The sequence below is a fragment of the Lytechinus variegatus genome, chromosome 1, assembly GCF_018143015.1.
Source record: "Lytechinus variegatus isolate NC3 chromosome 1, Lvar_3.0, whole genome shotgun sequence".
Classification (NCBI taxonomy): Eukaryota; Metazoa; Echinodermata; class Echinoidea; order Temnopleuroida; family Toxopneustidae; genus Lytechinus; species Lytechinus variegatus.
This window is the reverse complement of record NC_054740.1, coordinates 70,114,523-70,126,731: the sequence shown is the minus strand read 5'-3', so window position 1 is coordinate 70,126,731 and position 12,209 is coordinate 70,114,523.

Here is a 12,209-nt window from a genome sequence, read left to right as displayed (position 1 = left end):
CACATGTATGATGTACGCTAAAACCAGTTTTACAAGGCAAAGCAATCTTGAAAACTACATCGTCGATCGTGAGGTGGTTTTCTGAACCGGTTTGGAAGATTGCTTCCAAGACTGCTTCGACTGTTCTTATTACACGTTAGACTAGTTTCCAGTAAACTTGCTTTAGGACTGTAATGAGAACAAGGTTTAACTTTCTCCATGCTATTTTACGACGCCTTTATTCCCAATTACAATTTTTTGTATCAGTTTCACTATTCTAAAACTCCACCTTGTTATCTTCCGGGGAATAGCTTTCTATACAAACGTGAAGAGAGAGTCGTGCCATAAAAAGTATGTGTAGCACTTTCATGACCTGTTTGCAGCAAGCAGATACATGTACACAGTGTACATCCCATCCCATCTCATTGTAAAGCCAAGAAGATTCCTCATTTGTGAATGAGTGAGTAAAAACAATTTGAAGAAAGGATTCCAAAAGGTCACTTGTTTGGGGTATCTGATTGTCAAATAGAAAATCACATGTCCAAAAACTTCAACGTCTTCTCTCTAATTTGATTCCTCAATCTTCTGAGTTGTATATGATATCAGGTGAAAGAGAAGATTGTAAGCTTTATATGTGAATTGTCTATTATGAATGATAGAAGTTGCTGCACAGAACAAGGAATAATTGTAAAAGCCATATTGCACAAAACTTCTGATGGAAGTTGCTATGGCAATATGTCCACATATACTACACTGTTCTGCCAAAAACCACGAGTTGGATTTTGTGAATTCAGTTTTAATGTTCTCTGGAACACTAATCCACTTTAAGACTACATGAATTGTAAAATTGTAATCACAGAATGGTTTTTCTGTTTTTGTCATAAGATATTTTGTTGTAGACTTGGACTGTAATTCTGCTCAGAATATGATATTATATACATCACAATTGAAATTTTAATTTAGGGATTTTGACATGTACAAATGTCATTGTGATGTAAATCAAAAATAAATAAGAACAAAGATTATCAGGTTTATATGAGCATTGTGTTTCAATTGACAACTTCCTTCTCCAAGATCAAAGTGCAGACAAAATTATGAGGGATATAAATCTGTTTAATGGTACAATTGTTCTGAATACTTGCAAACAAACTAGTTCAACAAAGTTCATATAGACTTAATAGAATATGTATTGTGTAGAAGTTTCTAGGGGCTGGTTTCACAAAACAGTAAAAAAATAAATGGAAAGCTGCATTCAATTAACACCTTCTTTTACTATAGACACTTGATGTACAAACACAGCTTTCGAAGACACTTGGTTCAAATTACGATTGTGAATGTGCATGTGACTCAATCATGGACCATGATTCAACAGAGGGGTAGAGTTCTTGAGTGTTCAGATTCATTGTAGATGTTATTTTTTCAGAGTTATTGGGACTCCTCCCCTCCTTAAAGGTCAAGCCCACTTCAGAAAAATGTTGATTTGAATCATTAGGGTAAAATCAGACAAGCACAATGCTGAAAATTTCATCAAAATCGGATGTAAAATAAGAAAGTTATGACATTTCAAAGTTTCGCTTATGAACGAGCCAGTTACATCCAATGAGAGATCGTCGATGATGTCTCTCACTATTTCTTTTGTTTTTATTGTTTGAATTATACAATATTTCAATTTTTACGAATTTGACGATTAGGACCTCCTTGCCTGAAGCACAGAATGTTAAAATAATGGAATTCCACGTGTTCAGGGAGGAATGAAACTTCATTTCACATGACAATGATGGGAAAATAAAAATATTTCATATTTCATATAATAAAATACAAAAGGAACAGTGAGTGAGTGATGTCATCAGTTCCTCATTTGCATACCGACCGAGATGTGCATATAATTGTTTTGTGAAATGAAGCGAAACTTTAAAATGCCATAATAAACATCCGATTTTGATGAAATTTTCAGTGTTATGCCTGTTGAATTGACTCTTTTTATTCAAATCAAGTTTGTTGGGGTGGACTTGTCCTTTAAATGATAATCTGAAATTCTGAACATAGCAAACAGTTACAGTGAACTATCTAGCCACGTAAATTATATTCTAGAATCTAGCATGTGTGATCCGCTTGGATTCTTTGAATAGAGTAGTGTGTTTAGTCCCAGCTAAGACTGTATGTGCATGTTTAGATTTAACTTGATCATATTTAATCACCGACATATGAGCATTCTGAAACCATAACTTAAACATGCGACAACCTTCTCTGCACAGTGATTATATGGAGCAAAATCCAAAGCCTAAGAAGAGCTTACAGCTGATCTTTAACATTATGCCATCCACTTGCAACTTGACCTGACAAATTATGACCAATCTTGTTTCCAGGCTAGAAAATTATCAGACTGAATCAGCACCCTCCCTAATCTTTTAATTCAGAGACTAACTTTTCTCTTGCATCAAGTTCAACTTTATATGCCTGATAATAACAATAATTCCTTGTAGGTTATTTATTGCATTCTTCTTTATAATCATTTTTCAGCATATAATTTTGTGGTGTGGAAGTTATTTAATTCGGTAGTTTAAAATTTGGCTTTTGATGATAACATTGTTATGCAACTATATCCACTGTCGCAATTGTCCTTGCTGTATGATAGAAAATGATTGTACATGTAACCTACACATTGTATGTCCTATGATTGTGAATGCATCTCCAATATAATTAAGTAAAAATGATTTAACCCTTTTTTATTATGTGCCAAACCCTACATGTACATGTAGGCGAGGGGATCAACCGTATTGGAGTGTTGCTATTTTATTACACTTGTAGTAGACTTTACAAATGTATAAGCAAAGGGGGAAATTTCTTCTGTCAAATCTACAAATGTAAATCCTTGAGAATATTCAACTTCACACCTTTATCAATTTTAGAAAGAAAAAAAATATGGATAAAAATATTCGCCCCTTTTCTAGATTCCGTCTTTCTTCAGTTTCACCCAATTTCAATGAGTGTCTAGACTGAAGAAGATGAATTAAGGACCCTGGGAATTCATACAGATATAGGGGAGCTCTTCCTCAAGCTGAGTGGGAAAAAGAAATTTGGAGATGATCAACAGATAGGCTACACAAGCTGCATGCATACTGTGGTGACCTTAATGTAAGATTATAGGCCTATAATATAAATATTCTAAAATGGGTATAAATATGGCTTTGAATGCATCCTCAAATAGTCTGGATCAGAATGATATGGATGCAAATGTAGGAAATTTACCACAGAGTCTGTTCCTGATTTCCACGATGAGATCAAGTGCATCATAATTACAGACCTAGTCCACCTATTATCAATAATCCTTGATTTATCATGAATAGAAATAGTCTGCACCCAGTTAACACCTGCATAGCGAAAACTGTATTGTTAACGGTGTACATTTGTACATAAATGTACAGGATTACACCCGTCATTTTTAATACTCCAGGGGCCCGTTGCATAAAACTTTTTACCTGAGAAAACTCAGGTTGTTTTTACCGGAGTTTTTTCCCTGTGTCAAAGTCAATGGCAGAAATCAGACTAATCTTATTTTTCAGTTTTTACCAGAGTTTTCTCAGGTAAAAAGTTTTATGCAACAGGCCCCAGTGGTAATTTACACCATTAGTTCAAAACCCATGGGAAGACAACACCTTTGGTCGTTACTTTAACACTCTTTGGTGCTATGTTCAAACTCGATAGAGTGTAACTAATTTAACACTCGGCATGTGGTTCTCTAGGGACACTAGCTGGCTTCCCAGTTTTTAGTACAATGTATACAAAGTTTTGAAATTGGTTTAAAGAATCACTTCTTCAAATGTCTCCACTTTATAATCCAAATGATGGACAGTATTCTTGTACATGTATACCAGTATGCATGCATGCCTTTTGATTTTGACTGAATGTGTTTTTCAACATTGTGATTCAATCTGCATCATGCACCTGTTAAGTTGTTAGTCCAATAAAGGTTGAATCCATTGTCAATTCAGTATAATGGAGGATGATTGCCAGCACACACACGATGCATGACACCCCCCAAAAAAATTCAAGGTCATTATATGAAAAAAATAAAATAAGATGAAAGGAAAGGAATAAATACTGAAATAAAATGAAATTGAAAATGAAAAGTGATGAAATTAAAGGGCAGTTTCCCCAATGAAAATGTACATGGTAAATATTTAGAATAGAAAGTAAAAAGTGCTAAGAAAGATTAGCAGGATTATCATACTCCTTTTACACTCGTACTAGGCCTGAACAAAAGTTCCCAATTTTGGATATACTTGTAATACGCTCTTTGTACACCTTCTTTTCCTGACCTTAAAAACTACCCTTTTTACTTTGTCCACTTGTAATGATAATCCCCCACCCCCAGGCAATTTGGTACTTGTATACCTCATGTTTAAAAATTGTTATAAAATAATTGCTGTGTCTGATACAGTTAAGTTCTGTTTAAAGTGTGTGGCACAGTCATACAGATGTGATTAGACTGTGCCGATTGTCTTCTGATGATTCATGACATGCTGTATGTGACTGAATGGGAAGATATTAAAGCTATATATCAACTTTCATTTTAATGAGAGTAATGCAGTATAACAGAGGTGAAGAGATATTAAACTGGAGGGAAATAACTACAGAAAGGGGTTAAAATGTGAATCTCAAACCATAACTTGTGACTTTGAGCTCAAAATTTTAGGAATGCCAAACTCTCAATCTTGGATCTTCATTATTACACAAGTCACGGTGTATATTGAAAGGCATATACACTGTAGTATACCTTGGATAGTTTGTCTTGATTTGATTTTTTTTAATTATTGAATGATTTGGATATATATTTAAACCTGTTTCATCAAGAATGTTTATGATCTCAGACAGTAAAAAAAGTGAATTTAATACCTGAATTACATGTACGTTGAAGAGTGCTGTAGCGGTTCTAGTTCTCACCAATGCAACTCTGAGGGTCGAATATCACCATAGCCTATAGCATCTTTTGGTAAGGCGGCCATCCAAGTTTTGCCATTCTGTACGGACTCCACTGAGGTGTTGGATGGAGACCTGGCAAGATGCAAAGTGCCTACATGTAGTGATTGAGTTTGGAAACTCATGTTGGAATCAGGCAAAAAAAAAAATTCTGGGGGCTACTTTTTACAACAGTAATTTTTTCTTCTGTTTGATTGTTACCCAGGCAGTGGAGAAAATTGTGTGCTGGCAAACCAGAAATCAATTCCTGGGGTAAAGATATATCTGTAAAGCCTTTACTAGAGATGTTGCTGAAGCACTGTTAAAAACGTATTATTATCAGTGCAAGAATCTAAGATAATCAAATGTTTGTTCAAACACGAATGATGCAGATTGTGATCTGAGTATGTTGCCAGATCTAGCTGCATCTAATCCTAATATTATGTGGCATACCGTTAATTCTCAGAAAAATCTACCAGAACAAGAGCTGAACTTTCATCATTCACCAGTTTCTAAAAATAGCTTGAATGACATGCAGATTCTAGGAAATATTACATTCAGCTATCCTCAAACAATTGAGACTAACCTCAGTCTGTGACACTGAGCCTAATATTTTGTTTTTGTAAATGTTGCCATTTGCCATATACACATGTATAAGGCGTCATGTCCGTTACGCGAATTGTCATGTCCCTTACGCCATTTTTTTGAAAATGAGAAGTGGTAAGGGAAAATGATTGCTACACATGGTAGGGGGTTTAATTCTAACATACAATCTGAATCTGCAGTACCTTTAGACAAATTTCTTGTAAGCTGTGATAACTTTAAGTGAAAAACGTAACGGACATGACACTGATAATGGTAAAGAAATCACACAAATCTGAAGACAGATTTCTGTAAAATTGATGAATGGCATAAAATTTAACTATTATTTTCTGTTGATTTAAACATTAATCAACTATTCAAAAGTTAAAAGAGACCTCTGGGACCTTGTTTGCTTTTAGTAGAGACAGGAAAGATGAATTGTTTAAAAATAGCCACATTTTTTACATTTTGCAATATACTATTCTATTTTTTGATGATGGAAAAAACTACAAAATTTTATCAATATTGCGGTTTTTCTATTGGAAATTGAGACTTTATAGATTACTTTTTAAGAAAATTTGACTGCTTGAGTGAAATCTGAAACTTCATTTTTTCTCTAAAGTGAACATTTTCCATGGAATTGCCCATCTGTGAAACTGTGTTTATATGAAGAGCATACCAGACAGTCTAGACACAATAGTTGTTTTCGAGTTCTTAGTTTGTTTTTCAAAAAGTGAACATCATGATGGATGGTGCAAAGTTCATTCACTTCTTGCACTCTCGTACCTGAATAAAATATTATAGATATATGGTTGTTTTTAGTGGCTCAAGGGGACTGCAACGCGACTATGCCGGAGGGCATGGTCTGACGGGTGCAGTACCCACGAGCCGAAAGAAACAACCATGTCTCGAATATGAAAGCAGTCCATACATAATTTATGAACCGAATTAAACGTTAGATCTAGTCTAGGTCTAGGCTAGATCGTAAACAAGTTAAGCCTAAAACTAAAGCCCTAGCCCAGGCTAACGTTAGGCCCAACTTGTTGTTACGCCCTAACTCAGCCCTGACGTTGGGTCTCGAAGTCGAATACCAAAGCAGTCCATGCATGTAGTCCTGTACCGGAAGGCCTAGATATTTTAGAAACCAAATAAGGGTCTGAAGAGTGAAGATTCTACAGTAGATCTGACTAAGCCTAATTCTTCAATCTCCAATAGAGTCTAACTTTAGATCTAACGTTAGATTTCTAACGCTAGATCTAACGTTAGATCTCAGATTAAACGGAACATTAGGTCTAGTTAGTTAGATCTATCATCTAGATCTACAGTTTACTCTAACATAGGCCTAGATCATTACTTTTAATAGAGTTTTAGACCTTATGCCCCGACCTAGCTTAACGTTTTCGTTTGTCATATGGTACCAGGCTATAACTATTTATAAAAAAAGTGCAATGATGACCGTTTTATCTTTGCTGCCGACTCACCTTTTGCGAGCAAGCATTTGATTTTGAATGAACAACTGCAACAAGACTTGATGATTGATACATCCGTTATGTCCTTAAAGTTAGTCTCCTTTTATTTTTTAAAGCAACAAGCAAAACTCAAAGATCGGCACCGTTCCATCAATATGTCATATCCGTTGTGCGCACTTGCGCAATAAGCGCGTAAATGCGCGAATTGTCTAAAACTTTCGATCAAATCGCACGGATATTTATGGTATCTACAATCACCGCAGAAAGCAACATTTTGCATGCAATCAAATGGAGATCTCAGCCAAATTTTGCCATGCCCGTCGTTAAGGGGCGGGTCAGGGGGCAACGGGCAGAAATCTTGTTAACTATGCCCGTTGCCCTTGGTAATCACCTTAGTTTGTTGTTTTGCAGGCATGGTGGAGTACATGACCTCAATTTCGAGCAATCAGAGGAACAGATTATTCGACATTCTTAGGGAGAGGTTTATAAACTTTGTTATTTGAGATTTTTTTTGAGAACTTAGCAATTATTTTTAAGTGAAAATATAGGAATTGAAAATATGAAATGGATTATACCTAATCAAATAGGCACAGACCCTGATTGAATTATTGATCAATAAGTCGGTCTTCACACAAGACTACATGTAGCACAATAAGCTAAAACGACAACAACAACAACAACAATTATAGGTAAAAACGTTCACTGCTTAATGATTTCATTTTCATTTTCATTTTCATTTCATGGTTTATTTCCAGTAAAACAATCATACACATACTGCAGCTAAAAAGCTGAAATGTATGTATTTACAAAGGAATTACAATTGAACATGTATAGCATAAAACAATAGTGTAATAATGATAAAATAGTACATTAAAAAAATACAGTATACAATGAAATTACAATGAAAATATACACTTTATGAGTTATTAAGGAGGTTAATGAAATATGGTATTGCACTTTGTTTAAAACGGGAGGTCCTGCATTTGTATTGCATATACTTTTGTTTATTGCGTAAATTCATGCCAACAACGTTCCTTTCCGGAAACAGTTTTTTACAATGTTGATTTTTGTCTCACCTGCGAAGCAAAGTGAGACTATAGGCGCCGCTTTTCCGACGGCGGCGGCGGCGGTGGCGGCGGCGGCGGCGTCAACATCAAATCTTAACCTGAGGTTAAGTTTTTGAAATGACATCATAACTTAGAAAGTATATGGACCTAGTTCATGAAACCTGGCCATAAGGTTAATCAAGTATTACTGAACATCCTATTAGAGTTTCATGTCACATGACCAAGGTCAAAGGTCATTTAGGGTCAATGAACTTAGACCATGTTGGAGGAATCAACATCAAAATCTTAACCTGTGGTTAAGTTTTTGAAATGTCATCATAACTTAGAAAATATATGGACCTAGTTCATGAAACTTGGACATAAGGTTAATCAAGTATCACTGAACATCCTGCATGAGTTTCACGTCACATGACCAAGGTCAAAGGTCATTTAGGGTCAATGAACTTTGGCCGAATTGGGGATATCTGTTGAATTCCCATCATAACTTTGAAAGTTTATGGATCTGATTCATGAAACTTGGACATAATAGTAATCAAGCATCACTGAAAATTTTGTGCAAGTTTCAGGTCTCATGATTAAGGTCAAAGGTCATTAGGGTCAATGAACTTTGGCCGAATCGGGGGTATCTGTTGAATTACCATCATAACTTTGGAAGTTTATTGGGCTAGTTCATTAAACTTGGACATTAGAGTAATCAAGTATCACTGAACATCCTGTGCACGTTTCAGGTCACATGACCAAGGTCAAAGGTCAATGAACTTTGGCCGAATTGGGTGTATCTGTTGAATTACCATCATAACTTTGAAAGTTTATGGATCTGATTCATGGAACTTGTACATAAGAGTAATCAAGTATCACTGAATATCCTGTTTGAGTTTCAGGTCACATGATCATGGTCAAAGGTCATGTAAGGTCAATGAACTTTGGCCATGTTGGGGTTTTTTGGTGAATAACCATCATATCTCTGTAAGTTTATTGGTCTAGTTCATAAAAAGTGGACATAAGAGTAACCATGTATCACTGAACATCTTGTGCGAGTTAGAGTAGTATTCAAAGTCAGCACTGCTGCTATATTGAACCGCGTGATGCAGGTGAGACGGCCAGAGGCATTCCACTTGTTGCTTATAGAAACTGCAAAATCAGTGCATAATTGTTGACGTCTATCTTTAAGTGTATCCAGTTTGCATCGTTTTAAAGCATCTTTATAAGTTGAATAACTTTGACCTAAGATGATTTTACAAACTCTTTTCTGAATTCTTTCTAGTTTCTGTACATGGTCTAAAGTCAAACTTCCATTAAAGACAGGTACACAATATTCTAAAACAGGGCGGATGTATCCGATGTATATTTGTATTAAGTCAGAAATTGGTAATTTATATTTTTTCACTAATCTAAACATATAGAGTTTTTTATTGCACTTTTTTAACATTTCATTTATATGGAAATCCCATTTTAAATTATGTTGAATATAAACTCCTAAAATCTTTAAAGTATCAACATAAGGCAGTTCTGATTCCCCGATATGCAAAGACTCACAAAAGGGTGCATTTTTCATAAATGTTATGTTCATTGCCATGCACTTACTAGGATTTAGTGTCATATGATTACTGTTTGTCCATTCTAATAAATCATCTAATATATTTTGTAATATTGATAGTTTATGTAAGTTTCTGTTTTCTAGTAGTGTAAGATCATCAACGTATTTGAAATAAGGCAAAGATTGTTCTTGACAAGCATCATTAAACATAATCAAAAATAAAATGGGTCCTAATTTTGTGCCTTGAGGCACTCCCGCGTGGGTGGTTACATATTCTGAAAAATGATTCTGATATTTCACGCACTGAGATCTTTGTTCTAAAAAACTAATGATCCAATTAATAATAAATGGTCTAACTCTAAAATCAATTAATTTTCTAACTAAAATATTATGGTCCAACTTGTCAAACGCTTTGGAAAAATCAGTACAAATAATAGTTGATATAGATTTGGGTTTCTCACAATTTTCTAAAATACTGTGCAATAATTTGATGAGATAATGCGATGTTGATAATCCAGGAATGTTGCCATATTGGTTTAAATCAATACATTGAGAAACATCTTCCAAAAGCCATTTAACAATAAAGGATTCAGCTATTTTAGATAGACGGCTTGTTAAAGCAATTGGGCGGAGTTGAGTAATAGTAGGGGGTTGTGACTTTGGGAGAGGAACAATCTGACTCTTCTTCCACTGCCATGGTACAATACCTAAATTAAAAGATGCATTTAAGATATCAGTAACAGGTTTACTAAATTCATATGCAAATTCACGTAAAATGCGAGGTGGAAGGTCTTCCTTCAAACATGCTTTATTGATCTTTATCTTTCGAAGTGCATTATATACTTCATATTGTTGAACTCCTGGACATTTATAATTTGAAGGCAAGTATGCAGGCAATCTGTTCTTGTTAAGAGGTTCTAGATCCTTAGCTACCGATATAAATTGTTCATTGATAGCATCAGCTATTTTTAGAAAACATTTAGGGTCATTATCTGAAATACCTTCTACACTTATAACAGGGGTGTTTACCTGTCCTTTAGTTATTATCTTTATTTGTTTATACCAAGCACCTGGGTTTGTAGTTTTGAGATGTGATATACGAGTATTATAATAGTATTTTTTTCTATAACTTATCATTCTACTTATCTTATTTCGTAAACGTCGAAATAGCGTTTTATTTTTTGTTTGAAAAGCCCTTTCCCTTTGAATAAACATATCTTTTATTTGTGGAGTCATCCATTCCTTATCATTGTCATTTAGTTCTACTTCTTTGGTAGGTAGAAATTCATTCAATTTAGATAATACCGAATTGGAAAACAAAGAACATTTATCAGAAGGGTCTGATGGTTGTAACACATCACTCCAAGAATTTTGTGTGACCCACTGACCAAATAATCGTAATCTACTATCAGGAATAGGACGTACAATTCTCTTTTTAACTTTCCTTGTTGAGCGTGTTATAGATGGCAAAGGGGATAATAAAATACAATTATGATCACTTCTACCAAGGGGTGATAGTGTTGTCACTGGCAAGAAAAACTTTTCACAATTTGTAATAATTTTATCTAGTATATTACCCTCTCTCGTAGGCACATTTACAATTTGATTAAAATTTTCAAGATTGATAATACTCTGAACATCTAGGTCATTCATATCACCTACTATAAATATACCAGCATTTGGATGTTAGAAGTATAATATCAATAGTTGAAGTAATATGTCTGATATATTCATTTTGATATTGACAGCGAGGTGGAAAGTACATGACACAAGTAACAATACATGAGATTTCACGTGGCAGTGATCTTGGTCTCAAAGTGACCCAAATCGCTTCAACTTCATCAGGTATATTACAAGGAAACGTACATGGGTGAAAATGATTATTTGCGTACAAAGCTACTCCTCCTCCCCTTCTTCCGATTCTAGATTGTAAAAATAACTGATAACCGTCTATGGATAAGTGATCGGGAGGTACATTCGCATCTGTCCATGTTTCTGTTAATGCGATTAAATCTACTTTCTCATTCCTAGCAACAAACTTCACTTCATCAGTTTTGTTATTTACAGAGCGAACATTACTCAAAAGCATACAGGGTAAATCAAAATTATTTTCTTTTAACAATGTAACAGTGTTTAGATTATTTGCCTGTATATGACATTTCCTTTTCTGTTCTTTCCGTTCTCTTATCAAGACAGGTATGTTATTTATATCTGAATTAATCGTTTTCCGTCTTCCTTTGGATCCGCGATGTGTTTTGCGCTTTCGCGAAATACCAAGTTCGTGGATTCGCTTCCAAACATCATGGTTCAAATTTACTGGTTGACTCGAATGGTAAATAACATCTGAGTGGTAATAAGTTCCTTTCAGTGGGTAAGCAGTTGTATTTAACACTTCAAAACTATTGACATTTAGTCTGCGAGGTTCTTGTCGTTCCAGATGTTCATTATTGTTACATGTAAATGGTCCTGGGTTGAGTTCTATATCTCCACAAATAGTAAGGGAAATCTGGAATGTTGCAGTTGAGTTTGAATAATATTGAATGTGGTTGCCCAAATATTTCAACTTCAGTTTTCTTTTCATCAATGAGGGTTGAGTAAAGTGTGAATACTTAGCAG